This window comes from Lepidothrix coronata, unplaced genomic scaffold (assembly GCF_001604755.1).
Source record: "Lepidothrix coronata isolate B3197 unplaced genomic scaffold, Lepidothrix_coronata-1.0 Scaffold79, whole genome shotgun sequence".
In the NCBI taxonomy this organism is placed as follows: Eukaryota; Metazoa; Chordata; class Aves; order Passeriformes; family Pipridae; genus Lepidothrix; species Lepidothrix coronata.
Window position 1 is genome coordinate 3408423 of NW_016690259.1, and position 21159 is coordinate 3429581.

Genomic DNA, 21159 nt, shown 5'->3' on the forward strand with positions numbered 1-21159 from the left:
AGTTTTGATGGAAATATTTTGTAGTCTTGACTTCTATCTCAATCTACTGGGAAAAAAAGGAGATGTCTGGATCTATGCCTCAGCAATCTAAAAGAATAATTTCACACCATCACTGAATACAATCTTTAGCGCTCAGTCTTCAAAAATGACTAATTGAACAAGAACTCTGATTTTTGTCACATAATTTTGAAGAGATATCTGATCAAAAACAGCACTTAAGAAAGAAAGCAAGTTAGCTGTGATTGAAAGGGCAATGCAAACAAAATAATGTATCAGTAAGGTACTGTTTACCAGAAATAATGGCTTATATACTGCACCATTTCTGTGTGGGAAAAAAAAATAATCATGAGGTTGACCACAATCATCACTCATAAATTTGGCTGGAGACAAGGGGTTAAATTATCCCTTAGCAAGAGATTGATGGGTTGGTTTTGCTTTCAGATAACACCATGGTGATCTCCTGCTTTTCCTAATTATTCTGATGTACCTGTTAAACACTGATTCTGTGCTGTCTGGATGCTGTCCCAGGTCATGTAGTTGAAAAGCCATGGTGTATCATGACAGCTTACTTCTTCACTGGGGATGGCAGATATTGTCAACGTACAGGTTATGTTCACGTGTATGAAGTAACAGTGACTGCCACCAAGCGTTGCACGGGAATTGTCAAAACTAAGGTAGATGCAATGAAACAACTCAAAGAGGATAAAAAAATTAGGTTGAAGTTATCAAGAGTTATTCAAATTCAAGTGCTGGATTTGTTCATCTACAGTGAACAGAAACAATCCCACGTGATGTCCTTCTGCTGTTCTAGGAGTGCCTTCTGTCATCTCTCTGACTGACCACCCCAAGAGCGCTGTGCGCTCCCCTTCTTGGTCCCACATCTCTCAGCCAGGAGAACGCTGAGAACAACAGTGGCTGGTGGTAACCAGAAAAAAACCAAAAGTTTTTTAATGGACCCCTACCAACAACCCAGAGCATTGTACATACTGAAAATATCTACATGTCTAAAACCTCAAATATGAGGAAAACCCAGGAATGAAGAGAGTGTTCCAGCTAGTTCCCGATTGCCATTAGATCTATTATCACTCATTACTGCCCACCCAGTCTTCACTGTGCACTTGACAATTTCTTTTTAGTGTTCCTAGAACCACATGCAAGAGTCAAAACCACAGATCACTAGGATATTTATTAGGAAATGAGACTCTTGAATAAGAAATGTGATTCAAACAATCTTCTAGCAATATATCATCTTGACCTCTGCATATGCTTTTGCCAATTTTATGACAGAGCAACATTAAATTGAGTGGGTGGTGTAAGCTAGGAAGGATTATATGGGCCAGAGGGAACAGATCCCATTACTGTTACGTTCCAGATATTTCTAATTTAAGGGTTTTCATAGGACAATAGTTTTGGAATAGTACACACAGTACTTGTTTACAGGAGTTATTGGACTTCACTGAAACATGTGTTCAACTTTCTCTCTTTTTTAATAAAGATTTTTGTTTCTTCATCCCAGATTCTGTAAAGAGGCCCTGGATATGTGAAGTGAGTTATGCATAGGGTATGTTGGAAGAGCCACATAGGGTGTGTGGGAAGTCCTCCATCTGAGGCCTTTCAAAGCAGGTTCTTCACAGGAGAAGTGTGGTGGGCTGTGGGAAACAGAGGATGGTGAAAGGGAGCTGGCAGACATATATTCACATGGAATATATTAAGCACATTCCAGTCGCTCCTCTGGGTTTCCCCAATAACTTGAACCTCTGCATCTGACTTGCTTGGTTTTATGACCTCTTATTGCCCCTCCTTTTTTGCTTTTGATGTTCCTTCTCTTCATCATGTCTCTGTCTGCCCACACAATTTGTTTCTGTAATGTGTTTCTACTAGTTGAAAGCAATGTGCTTTCCATCCACTGTTCATATACCCTTCATCCTTTCCCCTTGGTCTCTGCTGTTCCCTCTGCAGAATTTCAGCATGTTTGTATGTTAATGGATAGCTATGCAGGGCTTTTATATTAAATGCCTTCCCACACAGGTGCCAGCTGATTCTGGAATTATCTTAGTGTGATTCTAAATATTATAAACTGTAATGGGCTTCCCTTTCACATTCTGAGTTGAACTCAGATGTTCCCAGATTCTTTCCTTGCTTTTCTATTGCTACACTTTTCCAAGAACACTGAATAAACTAGTAATCCTGCTCCGCGTTGGAACTGTGAGATGCATTTCAGAATACCATGCATAATTATGTTTGTCATTCCACAACATTTGGCATGCTGCTGCTGGTGGCCTACTTGTTGACAAGTAACAGATTTTGTGACAGGCCACACAATATACCATAAAATACTGAGTATCAACACTGGGCAATCAATCAAACTGGCTTAATAATACAAAGAGATTATTATTTGAGGAATGCTAAGTGTTCCTAGGAGCCTACACAGAGACGAAAGTGGTTTTGAGAACTCATGCTGCCATTAGACCAACGAGGACTACTGTTTTAATACAGGACCACAAAAGAACTCCTGTGTTCATATCTTGTCAAGGTAGGTAGGGGAAACCCTAAATAAGGGGAGAAAGGACAAAGGTGGCTGGTCTAGCAATGAACACATGGAGCAGCCAAACTCAAAAGAGAACTTACACTTTGATTTATGCTTTGTAGCCACTGCTGTGTGTTCACTAAAAAAGAGAGGGCTCAGGGAGGGAAATGTTTGGACTATAATCACTGTAGAAACAGTGTGGGAACTAAGCACTTCTTTTGTTAAAACATTATTAAAGCAGGATAGAAATTAGTTGCAGTCTCTTAGCTAAGCTTCCATGCAACTAATGTAGCCTCCAAATATACCATTTTTCAGACAGCCAGCTGACTTGAGAGCCAGCAAGACATTCATTTTGATCAAAAATTTATTTTCAAAGCTTGTGCATTGTATAATAATCATGTTCTAATAACAGCTTCTTACACTATGAAAGTTCACATGGCCCTTCTGAATAGAATGTCTGACAAACTTGAATATGATGCTATACTTGGACTTACGTCTAAATTAACCTGCAATGGTTCCTTTACTGCCATTTTTGGAGTGCTATATGTTCGCACATTACCTTGTTTTAAGGTCAGCTTATATCTGCAGTGCAGTCAATGTTTTTTGACTTTTCAAGCAGTAGGCATTCAAGAGAAAGTTTTAACCGGAAAGTTCATTAAAAAAAACCCCACAACACATCAAATAAGTACCACAATAAATAATGGAAGGTATAGAAACTTTAGGTTTGTGTATAAGGAGGCTGAATGATTCATTTGTAGTAGTCTCTGTGGAAGGAAGAGAAGTGTTAACTGTGGAAGATGATCACCATTAAAAGACAGTGTCTGTCATTTAGTCTGAAGTACAAATGATTTCATGTTGGACCATACTCTGACTCTCATAAAAATTGAGAAAAATGCACACACTAATGGGGGACTAGTCCAAACTCTGCTCTTAGCAACAGTATGGAAATAACCAACACCTAATTGTCATCATTAACTGCCTTATCTTATTTTCTAAAGATTACTAAGCAAGATCAACAGCTCTGAAGAAGAAGGTTGGTCTTCACTCACACTACCATGAATACCTACTGAGTCATAGTAGGTGCAGTTCAGCCTTCCCAGATGACCAAGAGGCAGTTCCATTCTTCAGCTTTGGTGAAAGCAACAGCCTTTTTCAAGACAAACTAGAGGAAAAAAGACGACTGCTTAGGGCATCTGGAAGAGAAGGAAGGAATGTCAGAGGTGAATGACTGAGGCAGAGAGAAAAAGAAATTATTCAAGATTGGCAGGGAGCAATACCAGTGTTTTCTATGTAGGTACTTGTAGCAGTTATTTGGGTCACTGTAGACAAATTCAGCCTTATAGACTGCACTTCCTTTGCAGGTAGAGCACTGCCTCCAGTGGTATTGGACTACATGGGGAATGTCCCTAGGAATCTTTACTACTACTACTAGTTTTGGTGAAATGGCCTAGTGTGCTCCGGGAACATGAAACAGGCTGTGAGAATGCATACAGTATTTCAGACACCAGTGCCCAGGTGTGCAACTATTGCTCTTTTCCATTTCTCCTCTAACAATCCAAAAGCCATATGACCACTTTGTAGGAACTAGAAACTTAAAGAGCCCATGGGAGTTACTCTTGTTTAGCCATGAACTGTCTTGTGTGACGGTTTCCAGAAGGAGGATGTGCATATTGAGTCCAATGCAAATTGCTACCCACTGATGTTGCTGTCTGTGGCATTCTGGCTAAGGATGAAGAGGCCAGATTCTCATTACAAGGTAATCTTTTAAATGCCCCATTGTACTGTCCACAAAAGGCCCCAGTTGTCTACTAGAATATTTATTATGATGTAGTAGAGTCCCTTTCATTAATATCATTAATATCATTAAAGTCCTTTGGGAAATAGTAGACATATACAGGCACAAAGGTGTTAGGAACAGGTGGTAAATGCAAATGGAGCCTTCTCCAAGTAGAGGTAGCTGATACTATAGACAAATAAAGCCTAGTGATGATGGAATCTGTTGGTTCAAGCTAGTAAAAATGAGGCTGAATTCTGATGCAACTTCAGTGCTTATAAGAACACTAGATGATAAATTATTTGAAAACTAAACTCCTTAATTTAAAATATCACTTTCTCGAAATTTAGATTGAGCAAAATGACATATCCCCATGGAATTTCTGCTACAGTTTTCAATTAAGTTAAAGCAGTATCTCCTAAGGGAGAAAGCAGGGTCTGACTCATTTATGTGTACTTGCATGCTAGACAAAATGGTGGAGTGTTTAAAAGTTTTCAAAGAATATTTTTTTTTTATTTTTAGAGCAATTTTTATGCCAGTGTGAACTCAACTTAATAAATGTTTGCCAGCTGGCATGGAAAAAGCTGTTCTATCTATTACATTCACTTAATATTATTCATATGTGCTAGCTTTGAATAGCAGAACTCTTCACTTTTTTTTAAAGAAAGTTCTAAAAGTATTTATTGGGATGCTAGCACTGTGAGACAGGTGTGTGCTTGATGTGACCTTGATGACACAAACATTTTAGAAAGCCTAAAATCTGACTATTAAAATGTTGCTGCTTGACCATCTGGCTTTTAGTGAGTGTCTGAGGTTCTCATCTCATTTACAAATTAGCACTGGATGCCCATTAGGCTGCTGTAATGGTGTTTACCTTTTCCTGAACTGCTGTGAAAAGTGGAACTGGATTTGTCCTTGCTGTTTCCCTAGGCAGTCGTCTGTTAGAAAAGAAAACAGAGGTCACCCGTGGGAAGGAACATAATAAAAGCTTGTAACAAGGACAGATTTGGAGGTTGGTGATGCTGAAAGATAATTCTTTTAACTACACATTTGCATTTATATTGAAGCTTTATAAAATGGAGCTGCTAATGCAGGTTTCTTCCTATTATTTGATCTCAGGCTACAGGATTACTTTGTTTCTTAAAAGGTCAAATTTTAGAACTTTTACTTTAGCAGCCAATTAAGGGATTTACTTGTAAATATCCAGAAAACAGTCTCTCAGTAAGTGCTATTAAGTGGTTATTTTAAGAACAGTAATCAAATCAGCACTACTGTAACCTCAATACTTAAGGTTTCATTTTTCTACCCTTACTCTTGAAGGTTTGCATTTACTTCTGTAAATGGCACAAATTAAACCAATACATGTCTAGGAACAAAAAAATATAATTCTGCTTAAGTCATAGAAGGAGATGTAATTTTTTTGTTTGCAAATGATGTAATGAAAAGCCATCTTTCTAGATTTCTTAAATTTGTTGTCTCTTGAGCTTAGTGGAGTTATATTAATAAAGATTAGCAAGTATATGTCAGAGAAGAGACTGTCAGAACTAAATTCAAGTTTCAGAAAGATGACCCATGAGAAGCAAGTGGGAAATTGGTTGGCATTTTGTGTTGCTATTTTCCCAGTTTGTTTTTTCTATTTCCTTCTTTGTGAACCAGTTGCAAAGATTGTTTTCTTTAGCAGGCTTGCAAGTTACTACTGCTGTTGCTGGTAGACAGGTTCAGCAATCCACTATTAAAATTTTCCAAAAACATTGCTATTAATAATTTCATAGGGTTTTTCGTAGTATGTAACAGAAACAGAAACTTTCAGTATGTATTTTGAAGGAAGACAGGGAGTGATCCACACCAAGCCAGTTATTGAGTAGCCTCAGACAGTAAGTTTGAGACATTTTCTTGATTAAAACATGAGCATCATTTTGGTGTGCTTTCTACCAAAGAGAGTTCCTGTGCTACTTGACTATAGAGTTTGTTTCTTTTTTTCTGTGTCATAGTGAGCATTTCTTTTTTTTCCTCAAAAAAATTTTGTCAGGAAGGGCTGATCTGATGTCCTGGTAGTTAGAATGTTCTTCTGGGACATCCAAGTTATGTTCTTGTTTCAAATTAAAGAAAACAACAGTTTGAATCTGTGTCTCCCATACCCTGTCTTAGTGCCATAACCCCCAGGATAGGTGCAAGTTTGAAGTTTCTGACCTTAGATTTGACTGGAAAAATTCTGCCAGGCCAGGATTGAATGTCCTGTTGAAAGCTCAGTACGTTTCCGTGACCAGTCGTTTCTTAAGTGCGTGGACATTCGGAATTATAAAACCAAAATTTATGTAAGAAGAGGAGAAAGGAGAAGAGAAAAGAAGGAATCTTGACTGGTTCTATGCAGTGCTTATGTCTTGGTGTGATTCTTTAGGACATTTGCCCTAGTGAGGCATGCTGAGTTCTTCACAAGGGCAATTCATTAATCCTCACAGCAGGTTGCACCCCACCCTGTGTGCTGCTTCCAGGTGTGAGGATTCAGGGAATGTAACTTGGCCTCACTACCCCCACAGGAGTGGAAGAAAGAACTCCTAAATTTGCAGATCTCTAGTTTTGATTAAAAATCTGAACCTCTTTGGCGTGATTAAATGATTTCCATAAAATACTAGTGATGATAGTGAGGAGGAAGGTAGCTGTTTAGGCTTTCAGGGCAACCTGGGTTTATATCTTGAAGTAGCTACCAACACTTGGCACTAACAGTTGATATTTCAGTTAAATTGCTACTGACTTCTCATCTTAGTGCCAAAAATTCTGGAGTGCTTTCCCGTGTGGAGATGAGGAAATTTGCAGACTACACTTCTTGAGACTTTTTTCTCGTTTAAGATTATAGAACAGGCTCTCTTCACTTGTGACCTCTTGATTAAAAGTAGTTGGACTTTTGCAATTTTGCATTTCCCCTTTCTTGGACTGCCAGGTGTTTTGCACACTTGCAGGGGTTGTGTGCTGGAGCTCGGGCACAGTAGGGTATTTTTTTGCCTGGTGCCTGTCCGCCAGGGTGGCCAAACTTTTTTGCTGTGTTGGCTGAACAGTGATTTCCAGATTAAGGCTCTGGCCAGTGGTGGTGCCAGCAAGGCTTCTGGTCTCTCTCTCTGACACACTGCACTGCTTTAAACCGCAAACTCTTTGCTTACCCTTTCAGTCTTTTTATAGTTCTGATCCCACATTTCCTTTTGGCTCAAAACACTCCATTATTTCTGCTTTGTGCAGGGCTGCACTCCTATCTCTGTCTCAAGTAGCCCGTGAAAATGACAACACAGAGGCAACTGAGTGTGACCCACCTGTCTTGCAAAGGGGGCACAGAAGGGACCACTGTGTGTGCTTCTGATTTCTGCATTTTAAAAGGAGCTAGTGGAGGTAAAGAATGTTCACAGTAGGACAACTTAAATGATAGTGTGGGTGGAACATCTGCCTGATGAAGGGCAACTGAAACTGTTCAGTTTGAAACAGAGCTGGAAAGGGTTATCATCAAGGTTTGCAAAGACATGAAGGTGGTAGGTAAGGTGCTCCTAACATGGGACTGTAAGAATTGGAAGTCACTTGTTGAAACTAACAGGAGATCCATTTAAAATGGATAATCCTTTTTTACAAGGCAGATAACTGATTTTTGCTTGCATTTTCACAGAAGACTGTGGAGACGGTATCAGTGGGTTCAAAAGGGTTTAAAAGGACCCATGAACATCTGATCCGTAAACAGACACTAAACAAAATAGACGAGGACCTACTCTTTAACATCCCTAAACTGGAAATTTTGATTGTTGGATAGCAGGGGAATGATTCTGGATAAAGACCAGGCTTGTGTACTCTCCCTAGTGAGCATCTCCTGTTGCTATTGTTCAGGATTCCAGGCTAAGGTGGACATAGGTCATAGGATGGTCATAGGTCTGACCTAGTATGACACTCACCACATTGTTTTATTTCTAAATATAAATGTTAATAAGCAATGATGGCAGACTTGCAACAATGCATTACAAGTTGTAGGCACTAACTGTGGTTAAATGACATATATCCCAAATTAATTTAACAAAGACATTAGTTTGCTAACCAGAATGCTCCTTATATATAAAATAACTGTCTATTATTGATATTATGTTTATATTTGCTATACAACATTGGGGTTTTGCAGCCAAGAAGTCACTTTCATTTCATCCACGTGCCACTTTTAACTCCTTTTTTATTATTATGGTTGTATTACTCTCAAGTACAGAGAAGAAAAATGCTCTCAGAATAACAGAATAGTTTTGGCTGTTCCTGTAATTCCAGAGTTGGAGGGGGAAAAAAAGCTTGCTTGTTTGAACTTCTAACCTTTTGCTCTGGAATTCTTGTATCAGAGCGTTTCATGAGTATTCTGCCTTCAGACATGTCAGAAATATCACTGAGATAGTCTCTTTTGCAGATATTTGATACTTCCACTTCCAGCTGAGACCAGAAAATGTGGAGAAGTGTGATTTTTTTGCTTGTTCATTTCAGCTGACCAAACTCTTTGAAAATTTGGAAACAAAGCCTGCTTTTCACTCAGCTTTGTGGGGAAAGAATAATCAGCATTATACATATTTTAAAGTCCCAGTCCAGGTATTGCCAGGGGTTTAGCATTTTTCTTTTATCCAAACTAACTTGTTATTCTCTAGTAACGGAGACCTACAACAGCCTCTACTTAAACAGCAGCAAAACACATCTGATGACCTCTATATTTGTAAATGGTTTGTGGAATTTGTGTTAGAGAGTAATTTGAAAGATATTTGTACAATTCAGCCATTAATTACCATCATGGAATCTGTATCTTTGGTTGATAAAGACTAGATTACTTCACCTGGGTTATGAACTGAATATCCCAGTCAGAGTTTGGGGATGGTAAAATGTGGACATTATGATATTATCCAATCATTATTGCTCAGTATCTTCTGAATATCTTTCTAAAAAGTATGCACTGTGATGTGAATATAATTTCAAAAAGAATGTACTGTGGAAATAATGAAATGCAATATTGCCATTGATCATCTTGCACATTGCCTTATTGCACTGTTTGCCCAATAGTACTGCTGATATTTTCTGAGAATGACATGCAAATACCTGATGTGACTTCATTACTAGAAGGCATATATTTTCTAATGTTGAGCTTCATTGTCCTATTTTATAATTTATTGAGGTGTTTATTCATGAGAAGCAAAGGGGACAAGATGAAGAGTAGGAGCTATTTCTGGCAGTCTAGTTGCTGACTCTGCAAATTTTATAAGTTATAGGATCTCTTCGGTGTATACAAGGAAACAGTTTCTAATTTAATGCCCTTCTGTATCTAAATTTTTTGTTTGAGGTTTCTTCTAGAGAAGTAGTTCCCAACAAGAAGCATTTCAGCTTTGCTACTGTACTAATTTAAAAAAAAAAAAAAAAAGTTGGGGCATTTGTGGGAAGAAATAATTTGAAAGCATTCAAAGAAGAGTAGTTATTTAGTAACATTAAAGTAATGAAAAGCCGTATGATTCTTTTATTTCCTTCTAAAAGAAACTATTTCCCTTTTTCCCTCCAATTATAAGAAATTGTGATTTCCTTCTTCTGATGGAGCATGGCATTAAGTTGCCCATTCAAATGAGGGGTAATTCTTGATTACAACCTTTTCATGCTTTGGCACAGAAAGTGGAAATTTGTTTTACATAGTACAAGACAGTGTTCAAAATATTTTTATTTTTAGTTGTATATTAAGATCATTTTTGAAGAAGGTTGGTGAGTTTTATCTCTCATCTGGACTATCATCCACAGGTTTTCTCCCCTTTTTCCAGTACTCCAGCAGAGTGCTGATCTTCCAAGAGCTTATCCAGTACATGCTTGAAAGAGGTTAAAGTAGTCTGCAGGGGTGGGAGGTATTTCATCAGAATTTATTACTCTTCAAAGCCACCATAATGGTTTCCACTGAAGCCTTTAGTGTTAAAGACCATGAAAATTGCTAATACCATGACAAGTCAAAAATGTCATAGGTGTTTTTCATGCAGTATTCCAAGAGAGCACCCCAGAGAACCAGCAGCTGAAAACTCAACTAACTCACCTTTAGTCTTTTGCCATGTTGAAGCCAGGTCACAATGGGTGTTGTGCAACACAGAGATAAATGATGGGTCAGTGCACCTTCTGCTGCTGTCAGTCAGTGTAGCTTAACTTCACTGAGTGGACTCCCTCAGTTTTTCTCTATGTCTCAATACAAGATATCAAGGAGCTCAAGAAAATAGCCCAATTATGAAACTTTGGGGAATGAAAACTTAAAAAAAAATAAGCCCAAAACATTATAAAGCAAAGGGATGTACTTTCTTAGCAAACATATAGCTGTTACAATAATCTCACCAATAAATACTTTTACTTGGCCCTTAGAAGTGTGGTCCAGGTTCTTATGTTGTGTCCTGATCATATTAATCAGACATAAAAGGTATTTAAGCTTTTTTTAAACAGTGCAGTAAAAAACTCTGGAAAGGCCACGGTAGTCCTGAATTCTTTTAGATCTTAGCACCTGAGTTCCTCTCACTTCCAAAGGTAACAGTCCAAGGTAACTATGTAAAATACACTTAGGAAGTTGCAGGTGAGGTATGAGAGATCCCATAGATTTTAAAAAATAGGCATTTGTATTTTGGCCCTTGTTTTAAAAAGTTCTGTGATGTCAGACTGCAGGTTCCAGTGTGAGCATGGAGTTGTTCAGTTAAAAGGGAGTATACTGATAATTCCTACAGTTAAGAGATAAATACACAAACCCACCCCCTTATTGGTGGTTTGTGGGTGTTTTTTTAATTAACAAGCTAATATTGATTCAACAGGAAAGAAAAAAGATTCACAGCAACAGGACTCACCCCTGCCATGCCACGTATCACATTAGCTATCGCTGGTATTTGTCTCTACATCTGTGTTCTGTTTTTCCTGGTTAACTCAAATAATGCTGAAGTCAGTAGGACTTACCAGTGGCATCTTTTTAGACTTCTGGATCTATTTTGATGTTGCTGTGCAAAATAGCAGCAAGATTCTAGCTTCAGGAATATGATCAAGATACCACCCCTGACTGGCATTTGTGGAAAGGGAGCTTATTATACCAGAGGGTCATCAGCAATCATTTAGAAGGCTGACTGCTGATTCTGCTTCAGACAGTTTTGTCATCTCATATGCTGAATCTCCACCAGTCTGCCCTGCCATTTTTAAGAGGCTAGTTGTTTTCTATCAGCTGTGAACCAAGGGAAATGCTGGCACATAATTATCTGGTTCAAACTGGTGAGACAGCACAAACATTCAGTATGCATTTAATCTTTTTGGATGTTAATGATCTTTTAATGGGCATTTTTGGGGAGTTTTTTGCTGGTCTTTAATTTCAGAGAAAGTATTTTCCATATAAATTATGAGAGTAATTTATAGTGATAAAGTGACAAATCTTAGGTTGTTTCCCAATGCCTCATCTTCAAGGAACAGAGGATTGGATCTTTTCCAATCCTATCTGTTGGCAGATTCAAAAATACGAACTCATTGAAAACAATTTTAGCAACAGGTGCAGATATCTACCACTTTCAAGCCACTTTCAATTATTTTCTAATCATGTAGAAACTAAGGAATTAAGTCATAGGCTGTAATAAAGCAATAAATCCAAAATATTTATATGAATTTTCAGAAAAGATTAGGTTCCACCTACCTTGCCATCTTATCCAGAAAAAAACCCCAAGTAGTGCTAATCTCAATTTAAATAAGTGAAGAGATCTCTTTCAAATATAAAAAACTACACTGCCTTGTACGCTGAACATGATAGTGAAAAAAACACGTGGTGCAGCATATGCAAAAGCTCTATACAGGTCTGAGGGTGGGTATCATCTGCCAAAATCTGAGTTCCTTTAATTCTTTGGAGTATAAATTTTCTTATACATGACAAGTTACCTTTCACTCCTAGCAAACAGAGCTTACACTGCAAAGAGGCACTCTGTGCATATAGGTTTGCCTTTAGCCTCAGTCTGGTTTTCCTTGAAGGAATCAAATTGCACCGTTGAGGTATAAACTTGTTAAATGTTTGAGTGTCTTCCTTTCCTGATGTAACAAAGCTATTAGTCTTTTTAGGTTAATCAAAAATGTTTAGCAGTGGAGCAGACTTCCACACTACCTTTCTTGCACAAGTACATGGAGGAATGACTTTCACTGCTTTGAAAGTATTACTTTTAGACAGGTTTTCAGGAGATATGTGGTGTGGCTGCATACATCTCTAGGACCTATGCAACTCTAGAAGGCAGTGAGAGTGCAGTATCATTATCATGCCTTTCTGTTTAGAGCCCCTTTCACAAAAATACTAAGCAAGCTGCTGTAGTAGGTATGGCACTTGCTGGAATAGTGTAAAATTCCACATTAAATTTGAGCCAAACGGTCAGTAAATACAGAGGTATGTGGTGACATCGATACCCAAACATATGCATATTTATGTTTTTCACTAGTTGCATGAACGTCACAAAGATAATACAAATTTTTCTCAGGAGAGTGATCCTCTTATTTGCATTTTATATAGTCTTTTAGAGGCTGAACCATTGCAACAAACCGTTGATCTGAAGTTGAATTAATAGTTCTGTGCAGTATCCTACTTGACATCAATTGTTTGTTGAAGAAGGAGAAATTTATCAACAGGTGATCCATCTTTCTCTTTGTACTTATTCTCCCATGTCTACTTGATATAAACACTTTCCAGAAGCTTTGCCTGCGCATCACAGTTTGGTTGAACAGCAAGCTACAATCCTTTTTACTTTAAGTAACCCTCAGCATTCTAATGAAGATTTTGTTACTTTAACATGGAGAACACTTTTCTAATAATGTTTACTATTGTTCTGATGGAAATACTGAAATAATTAATGTTTACTATTGTTCTGATGGAAATACTGCAATAATGTACTGCTCAAGAAAGTGAAATAGAGTAAATGCAAACTAATGGGATTCCTAAATTGGATTCTTGTCTCTGATTGAAGTTTAGTCTTTATGACTCATGTTCTTTAAATTCATATGCTCTTGTCAAGATTAAAATAATTTGTGATTACATACATATTTTCATAAACCTATTTTATAAATGTACCCAGAGATTCAAAGCAGAGTCTTTTTTGAGAGTTCTTGAAGAGCCCGTGGGACATTTTCCTAAGATAGCTCCAACTTCCGTATGCCTTGCTCACTTGCATCAAAAAGATGATGGAATGAAGTGAACAGACCTCGAGGCTATAAAATTTACAAACTTAGGAAATCATAATTTCACTACAACGAAATTCCTATCATTTAGTGGTGCCAAGATTTCATTCTCTTATGCTTCCTAGAGCAGCTGGGCAAATCACTTCTTTTAGGACAGTGTCAGAATAAGCCCTTCCTAAGTTAAGAGTGTTAAAAGCTCAGGATTTCAAAGTTTGGCTATGTATTTTGTGTTTGCACCAGTTCAGAGGGGTCTCTGAAGTTCTAATTTAAGGTCCTGTCTGCTTATAATTTAACTGTATATGGTAATAACTGTAATACTTTAAAGGACACTTCAAGGGCCTTAGGAAAGAGAACAAAGTAATGATGGCTGGCTTGTTTTTCATGGTAGTTAATGACAATGAAATGGTTTGATCACTGGTCATAACAGTCATGTATATTATGCTGAATCACTTAATATGGGGTTTGTTTGATGGTTTGAGGGGTGTTTTTGACCAGTAAAATTTTGTTGAAACCTATGCATCAAAATTTAACATCAATGGATATGTATATAGAATTGTACAATATTTTAGATCTGAATGTTGTCTGGTCCAGTCCCCTCCTCTAAACAGGGCCAGCTCTATGTTGTATCAGTTTGCCTCATGATTTGCCTAGTAGAGCTTTCAATACATCCAAGGATGACCATTTCAGAGCCTCTCCAAGCAGCTTGTTCCCTGCCTAGCCACCTTCTTTTCGATATTTTTTTGACTAACGTGCAATTAGAATTTCATGATATTTTCTTTTACTCTGAATTTCTGCAAAGATACTGACTGTCTTGTAGATCGGTGCCCACCATGTAACTGAGCAATAGAAACCCTAAGACTCATCTTCCCAGATCCAACTCTCAGCCTCTTCTCTTGTGTCATGTGCTCCAGACAAGTTTAGTGGTCCTCTTCTGCACTCACTCCAGTTTATCAGTCTCACTTTTTCAGGGGGGCCATGGACTGTGTGAAGTCTCTGTAAACTGTTCCATAGAAGAAAATACCTTCTGCACTAACAGCCTTTAAAATAGGACTTTTCATCTTTAATTTACTATCCAAAAAAGAAGTTGTAAAATTTCCTCTATGGGTTTATTTTTTATTCCCATTTAAGCAAATAATATTTAAAGGTTGCTAATCAGGCTAATGGCAGATCTGAAATTTTTTCATCTAGTGATTAAATAAAATTATTTATTTTCTTTTTTGGTCCCTGAAAAACTGACCTTGTGTTTATAGTCAAGGAAATTCAAATGCATCTATATAGCTTCTAGGTTTTTATATCTCTGTTATTTTCTATTTTGGCATTTGACTTCTCTTAATACAACTGAAAAGAGGCTAACTTTTACTTCCTTTCGTGGCATTCAGATTATTTTCTTTTAGGTATACCTTCTCTGCTTTTTAATTTGTAAAAATGTTCTCCTGGTTCACTTTCCTGTGTACAGCATTCAAGATGTGCTGCCCCCACAAGCAGTCTTACAGCGACCCACGGAACTTAGGAAATATGAGTTACTGCTCACCTGTAAAGCTTACAGGAACTGTTTTTCTACTAACTTAGGTCCTCTCCTTCACTGCAGCCCCAAAGAGATAAGATGGCATGCCAAAGAAGACCCCAGTACTGCTTGTTGGCTTTACAAGGTTCATTTCAATAGAGGTTGGCTGTATTAAAGAGCCATTTACACTTTGTTGTCAAGGAGAACTTGCCAGGGGACCTAAAGGGTCATTAGCCTCCACTTAGCACCATGCAGTGTAGCAGATGCTTCCTGACATGTGACAAGGAAAGGCTTTAATGGTGTGTCAAGAAATCCCAGCCTCATCACTTAATTTTTTTACTAATCTGTTGCTGTCTAGCAATGAGTTGCCATTTTATTGATAGCCGAGTTTTTACTTGTATGTGCCAGCGATGACAGTAGTAGGAAATTAAAGAAGCACTGCTGGTGACATTGCATATTTCACTTCTGTTTTTAGTAATTCATCCTTCTAGGTACAGTGAATTGGTCCTTAGACAGGAAGTAAACCCGGGAATGTAAATTCCTCGAGCTTTTAAAATTCCATTTGGCTTGATAATTGTCAGTACAGACAAGCCAGCCAGCCATTTGTTTTTTTAAATACCCAAGAATTTCAAGGAGCAGGATAATTATGAGCTTCCTTTAAGCACTGTAGTGACTACTGTGTTGTGATCCACAAGTATCATACGTGACCTACTCAAAGTTCTAGGACTCTTCCTCAAAGATAACATGCGTGGCATCTCAGGAATAGAAGGATATAGGGAGTAGTACCTGGGATACCTGTTACAAAGAATGTTCCTTTGCAGCTGTAGTCTTTTGTGATGCCTTGTGTTTTAAATACACATTGCATGCGATCTGGGGAAATGCAGACTCCGGCACAGATTGCCTGAGAACGTTGTAGGTAAAGTTTTAAACCCACCAAAAACCCTAACAGAAAGGAAGACCTTAAAGTGAAATTCGCTGGGTAGGCAGCATAAAACTATCTCAGGTTTTACTTGCTAAACAGGAAAATTCATATGACAATTTGTTTGTATTTAGCCATTCTCAATATCATGGTGGCCCGACCTTGTTATTTTCCTTCCTCTCTCTTATTTAGACAACTGTCTTCAGTGCTACATAAATTATCTGAGTTAATCTGAGAAGTGAAGGTTTCCAAGTGGGAGCAGCCACACCCTGAAGGCATGGCATGTGAGACAGAATGCCTTCTATTTTAGGAATTCTTCCTTTCATCCAAAGAAAATCCCTCAAAAAGTCATGCCTAGCCATCAGGACCCCCTGGATAAGTGAGAATTTTTTGTGTCATCTTGACACTGAAAAATACTGATCTCCATTCTCACTGTGGTTATGAAGTGTCCAGTGATCCTTGGTGTTCAGGGTGGACTAATACATTTGACTACCAGCCAGTAGCTATGGAAAGCCTTTATCCAGAGGGGAACATCTGTGCTCGTTTCTTATTTGCTCCTTTTGAATGAGGGAGGTTTAATAGTGTTTATTTATTTTTACACTGCGAGAGAATGGAAACCTCTCACAGTAAAAAAGGAGCAATATAGTAAACTAAGGTTAAAATTCCCACTCACGGAACACTTTTTTTTATGATCACTGTGGTTTTGCTAAACAAGATTTTCAGGATTACTAATACATCTGTCTGACTCTTTTTGAAGAGAAATCTTTGCACAGGTATTGGGTAGTGCATGTGTGGAGAGCCCAACAAAGCCAGTTTGTATTGGATCAATTGTGTGTGTACTGCCCAGAGAGTTTGTGCAGATGCAGACCAGGTCCACTGACGGACCTTCCTTCCTCTTCTGGCTGTCTGTAAATCTCTGCCATATCATCAGAGTCCACTTTTTATGCCCAGACATGAGTTAGACATGGAGAAAGGATGTCATGGCTGGCAGAACTAAAATGTACAGTATCTCAGAGTTAGTTTCAACATAGGAAAATGAAGCAGAAATCAGCACCAATTTTTTTGTAGGCACTAGAGTGGCCATTGTACCACTCAACAGTGAATGAACAGGAAGACATTCTGTTTTTCTTCCAAAAGGTCTGTTCCTTTCGAACTCTCTTTCTTTACAAAATATAATTCAGCCTTCCTGAAAGTGCTTGCAAGTCATGGTACATTCTCCTACTTTAAGGTAGGTACATTCTCCTACCAGCCATTTTTAGTGTGGATCAGAACAAAATATAGAGATGGTACTACACAGTAATTCTTTACATTTTTGTGATGACACAAGGTGTGTTTCATCTGATTCCCGATCACAGTGGGACTCTACAATTTGCAGCTGTGCAGACAGAGTCTGCTGTTTTAACAGCATTTAGCTGTGGTGTAGTAAATAGAAATGATGAGGGAGTAGAACTGCATTACTAAGCAGAATTTTTGTGACCTGTGAAATAAAGATCCATGAATTAACAGTGCTCATGAGCCAAGTTTTGGAATCTATCAGAGTTATACCTTTCGCAATATTTTTTTTTTGAGAACAAGGGGACACTTGACGAGTTCGAAATTAATTGTCTAAAATGAGGCCTGTCGAATGTATTACTTATTTAAGGCATGTGTTGTATTCCCACTCATTCTGATGTATGTACACTTAAATATCTTGAAATCTGAAGCATATAAATATAAAGTATCTTTGGATCTTTCAAAGGGAGGTTTCCTAACTTATGCTTTGAAAGTAATGTACCTTTACAAAGTAAGGTCATTTTAAGGCAATTATGCCTTTCTCGTAGAAAAGATCAGTAAAGTTACTCATGTCACTGCCTATTTATTCTTGCTAATCAAATTGCTTTGTTTCAAAAATAAGCAAAAAATAAAATAAAATAAAATGAAAAGAACAACAGTCATTGTCTGTTATTGAAATATCTAGCTACTCATAATCTCACCAGAAGATCCATTCTGTGTTATTTTAGGAGTGGGAAGTGAAATAGACATTCCACTGGAAAATTAGAACTTGGAGGACATATTGACAAGTCACCTCGCATAAATATGCCTCAATACCATCCTCACCCTGTTTTTATTCCAGTTCTGGAATGAAATTCTGGCCTGGATAAAACAAGTATTTTTACTGCTTAATTCACTGGTGTCAAGACTCAGCTTGTACCAAAACTGTCTTCCTCCAGAGCTGTTCTGTGATGGAAGTGAGTGTTCACAATGGAGTAAGACAGATGCAGTGATTCATTACAAAGCTCTAGTGTAGGACAGTAGCTTCTTGCAAATATACTTCTTAATAAAAAGGAACATTCTATGTGAAAGAAATTCAGGAATCTATGACATAATTAGAAGGAAGAAAATCTGCTCGGTAGAGAAACAGCAACGAAGAGAGGAAAAATCAATAAATCAAAAGGTAATGGGATCTGAAAAGGCTATGGAGTCATATCTAACAACTGCCAGCAATGGAATGTTTGAGGATGATATTGTAGCTGTTACCGGGTAAATCGTAAGAAATCCGAGAAATGCAAAGATCAAAATGTAGCAGCTCAGAGCAAAGCCAAGCACCAAACTGTGTGTATCTGCCTAAACAAGGAAAATGTGGAACACTAATCCATTAAAAGCTCCCATAATGATAATAACCTAAATTAGAGCAATGTTTTCTGAACTTTGGCATAAACCCTGGAGCCTAGTAGATCTCACAGTATGAGAATGGGTTTGAGCCGCAAACTGAGCACCCAGGCTTTGAAGATGTGATTTTTCTGGACCACCTCCTTTTCAGCTATTGGAGTAACATGCAAGAAGCAAGAGAATAGATCCCCTTAGAATAACATTCACCACTGAAGCAAAAGCAAAGTCAAAGTAGATGTATTCTACATTTTCCTCCTCTAAGGCCTCCCACAGTAGAAGAAAACAGGGAATAAGCATGGCTGGTTCTCCATCCAGCTGACAGAAAGTCCTCAGGGCGTGCCATCAGATGACATATGTTTTCTTATTACCTAGGGTTTTAGCTTTTGTTTGGGTTTGATGATATTTTTATTTGTTTGCTTTTTGTTCTGGAATGCACAAGTAATTTTAAAACTGTTTTAAAGAAGAAGGGGAAGTACAGTTTGAATTAGCTGGATTTTTCTTTTCTCTTTGCAAGAAAGCCTATGGAATTTGGCATCTTAACCCAACCTTGCCTGATGTGATCACAAACACAGTTAAATTTTTATTAAAATGTTTTGAATCTTTCAAACATGATATTGATAACTGAAATGAAGCAAAGAGACAGTAGCATCTGGTTTTAATGAACATGGTCTGCTTATACTTGAAAGCAAAACCATGCAGGAAAAGACTGGAAATTCTTGTTCGGAGAATCAAAGTGCAACAGTGTTTTTCAATACCTGACATCTGTATGCTTAGAATGACCTGGGTGACTTCACTCAGCCAATTGTTCATGTTTTTTAGATTAAAATGCCATATTTAGATCTGAAATATATTTGGTGCTTTTTCTTTTTATTTTTTTCAGCCTGTTGTGTACTTCTTTCCACTCCTGCAATCTTATCAAAGCTCATTGCTTTGAGCTCTGTCATACTTTTTCAACTTGTTGACCTTCTTCAATATAGTACATATCAAACTATTTTTATTTACAAGTGTGTGTCCTGTTACTACATTGTAGTCTAAACAGACAAGGCAACCCTTTGTGGAGATATTTTTCTCCTATATTTATTAACATCTGAAGGAACAGAATTGCCTGAAACAACTTCCTGAACTGCAGGCCCATATTAAAGCCAGTTTTTTCAGGGGAAATTGTCAGGGCATTGTCAAAACAGATTCTGCAAGAGACCTTCCTGCCTCTCTACCTTCAACTCAAGTTCATTAGCAGCATTTCAGCCCAGGCTTTTCATGGACATGCTGCATGCCATAAGGGTTTGAATGCCTTCTGTTGGAGTGGTAGTAATAAAATGTACTAATACAGCTTCCTGCATCTTTTCTAGGAACTCACCTTGCTTATGTGAGGTGGGTGAACATGTCTGGAAATGCAGCTGAGATATCTGTTTAGGTTTTGAACTTTGAGTTCTGCCCAGTCAAGATGCTGATGATGATGATGAAGACTTTTTAAAATCCAACCACTTCCTCTCTCGCTGTCTTCACAGCTTAATCCTCTCTCGGATTCAAAGAGAGTCACTGAGGTCCCTAGCAGAACAATGTAAGGCTGGGAATAATCACAGGAAAGATGTAGTGGACACTTTTTATACCACAGAGAAGTTTAATGCATGGCAAATGCATTTAACTATGAAGAATACACCAGGTCCTTGAAAATGGTAATTTAAATTCCGCTTATTCCATTCCACTTATTTTAGCATAGTATTGTCCTTATACCGGTATTTGAGTTAAGAATAAAGGTTTGGAAAAGAATAAATGCTTTTGACCATAAGCACCTACCTATTGTCTATATTTTCAAGTTTTAACTCAGTTTTTAACATAAAAAGCAGAGGATAAGTGCCCCAATTAGTTAGCAATATCTAAATTCCTGAAGTTTTCAGCTTTTGAAGCTGTAGTAAAAGTGGCTTTGAGCTACCACTAATAGCTTCTTTGAATCCTTTTGCTTTAATCCCAAAGCTGAGAAATCAATGAGGTTGGCCAGCTTGATTAAATAGTTTTTTTAAGTCAAACTATTGTAAAGTTAGCCTTTAAAAACAAATATGCTGCATCGCCTTTGACCATTTACAGTTTTTCTTTGGCTCCACCAAGCATGTGGATGTCTAATCAGGGGATTATCAAGTAGACTAGAGAAATATAACAAAGTTCGGTGCTCTAGTAAATATTTGTATAGCACAAGCCTGGAGAAAGTCCATGTTATATTTTACTGTTGATAATTTAATAACTCTGTGGCACGCCTGAAATTGTACAGTAAATGTCAGGATGTGTCAAATGAGGTATCCTGTAAAATTTAATAACCTCATACTTAAGATGAGGTGTGTGCATGGGTAGGTAACACTGTCATTGGAAAATACGTTCTGCAAGTAATATTTAGGGCATTTATTTGAATTTTGCCAGGAAGTAAAGTGAGCAGTGGCCATCTAGCATATAGTTAATAACAATGACAGTGTGACAAACAGAACAGCTCATGCAGAAATAGCCCAGTCCATCAAGTGATCATGAGGCCAACCAACAGATTTCATAGAACAGTCAAAAGATCTGTGATTTCCTCTTGCTACAGAAAATAGCCCATACAGTAAACAATT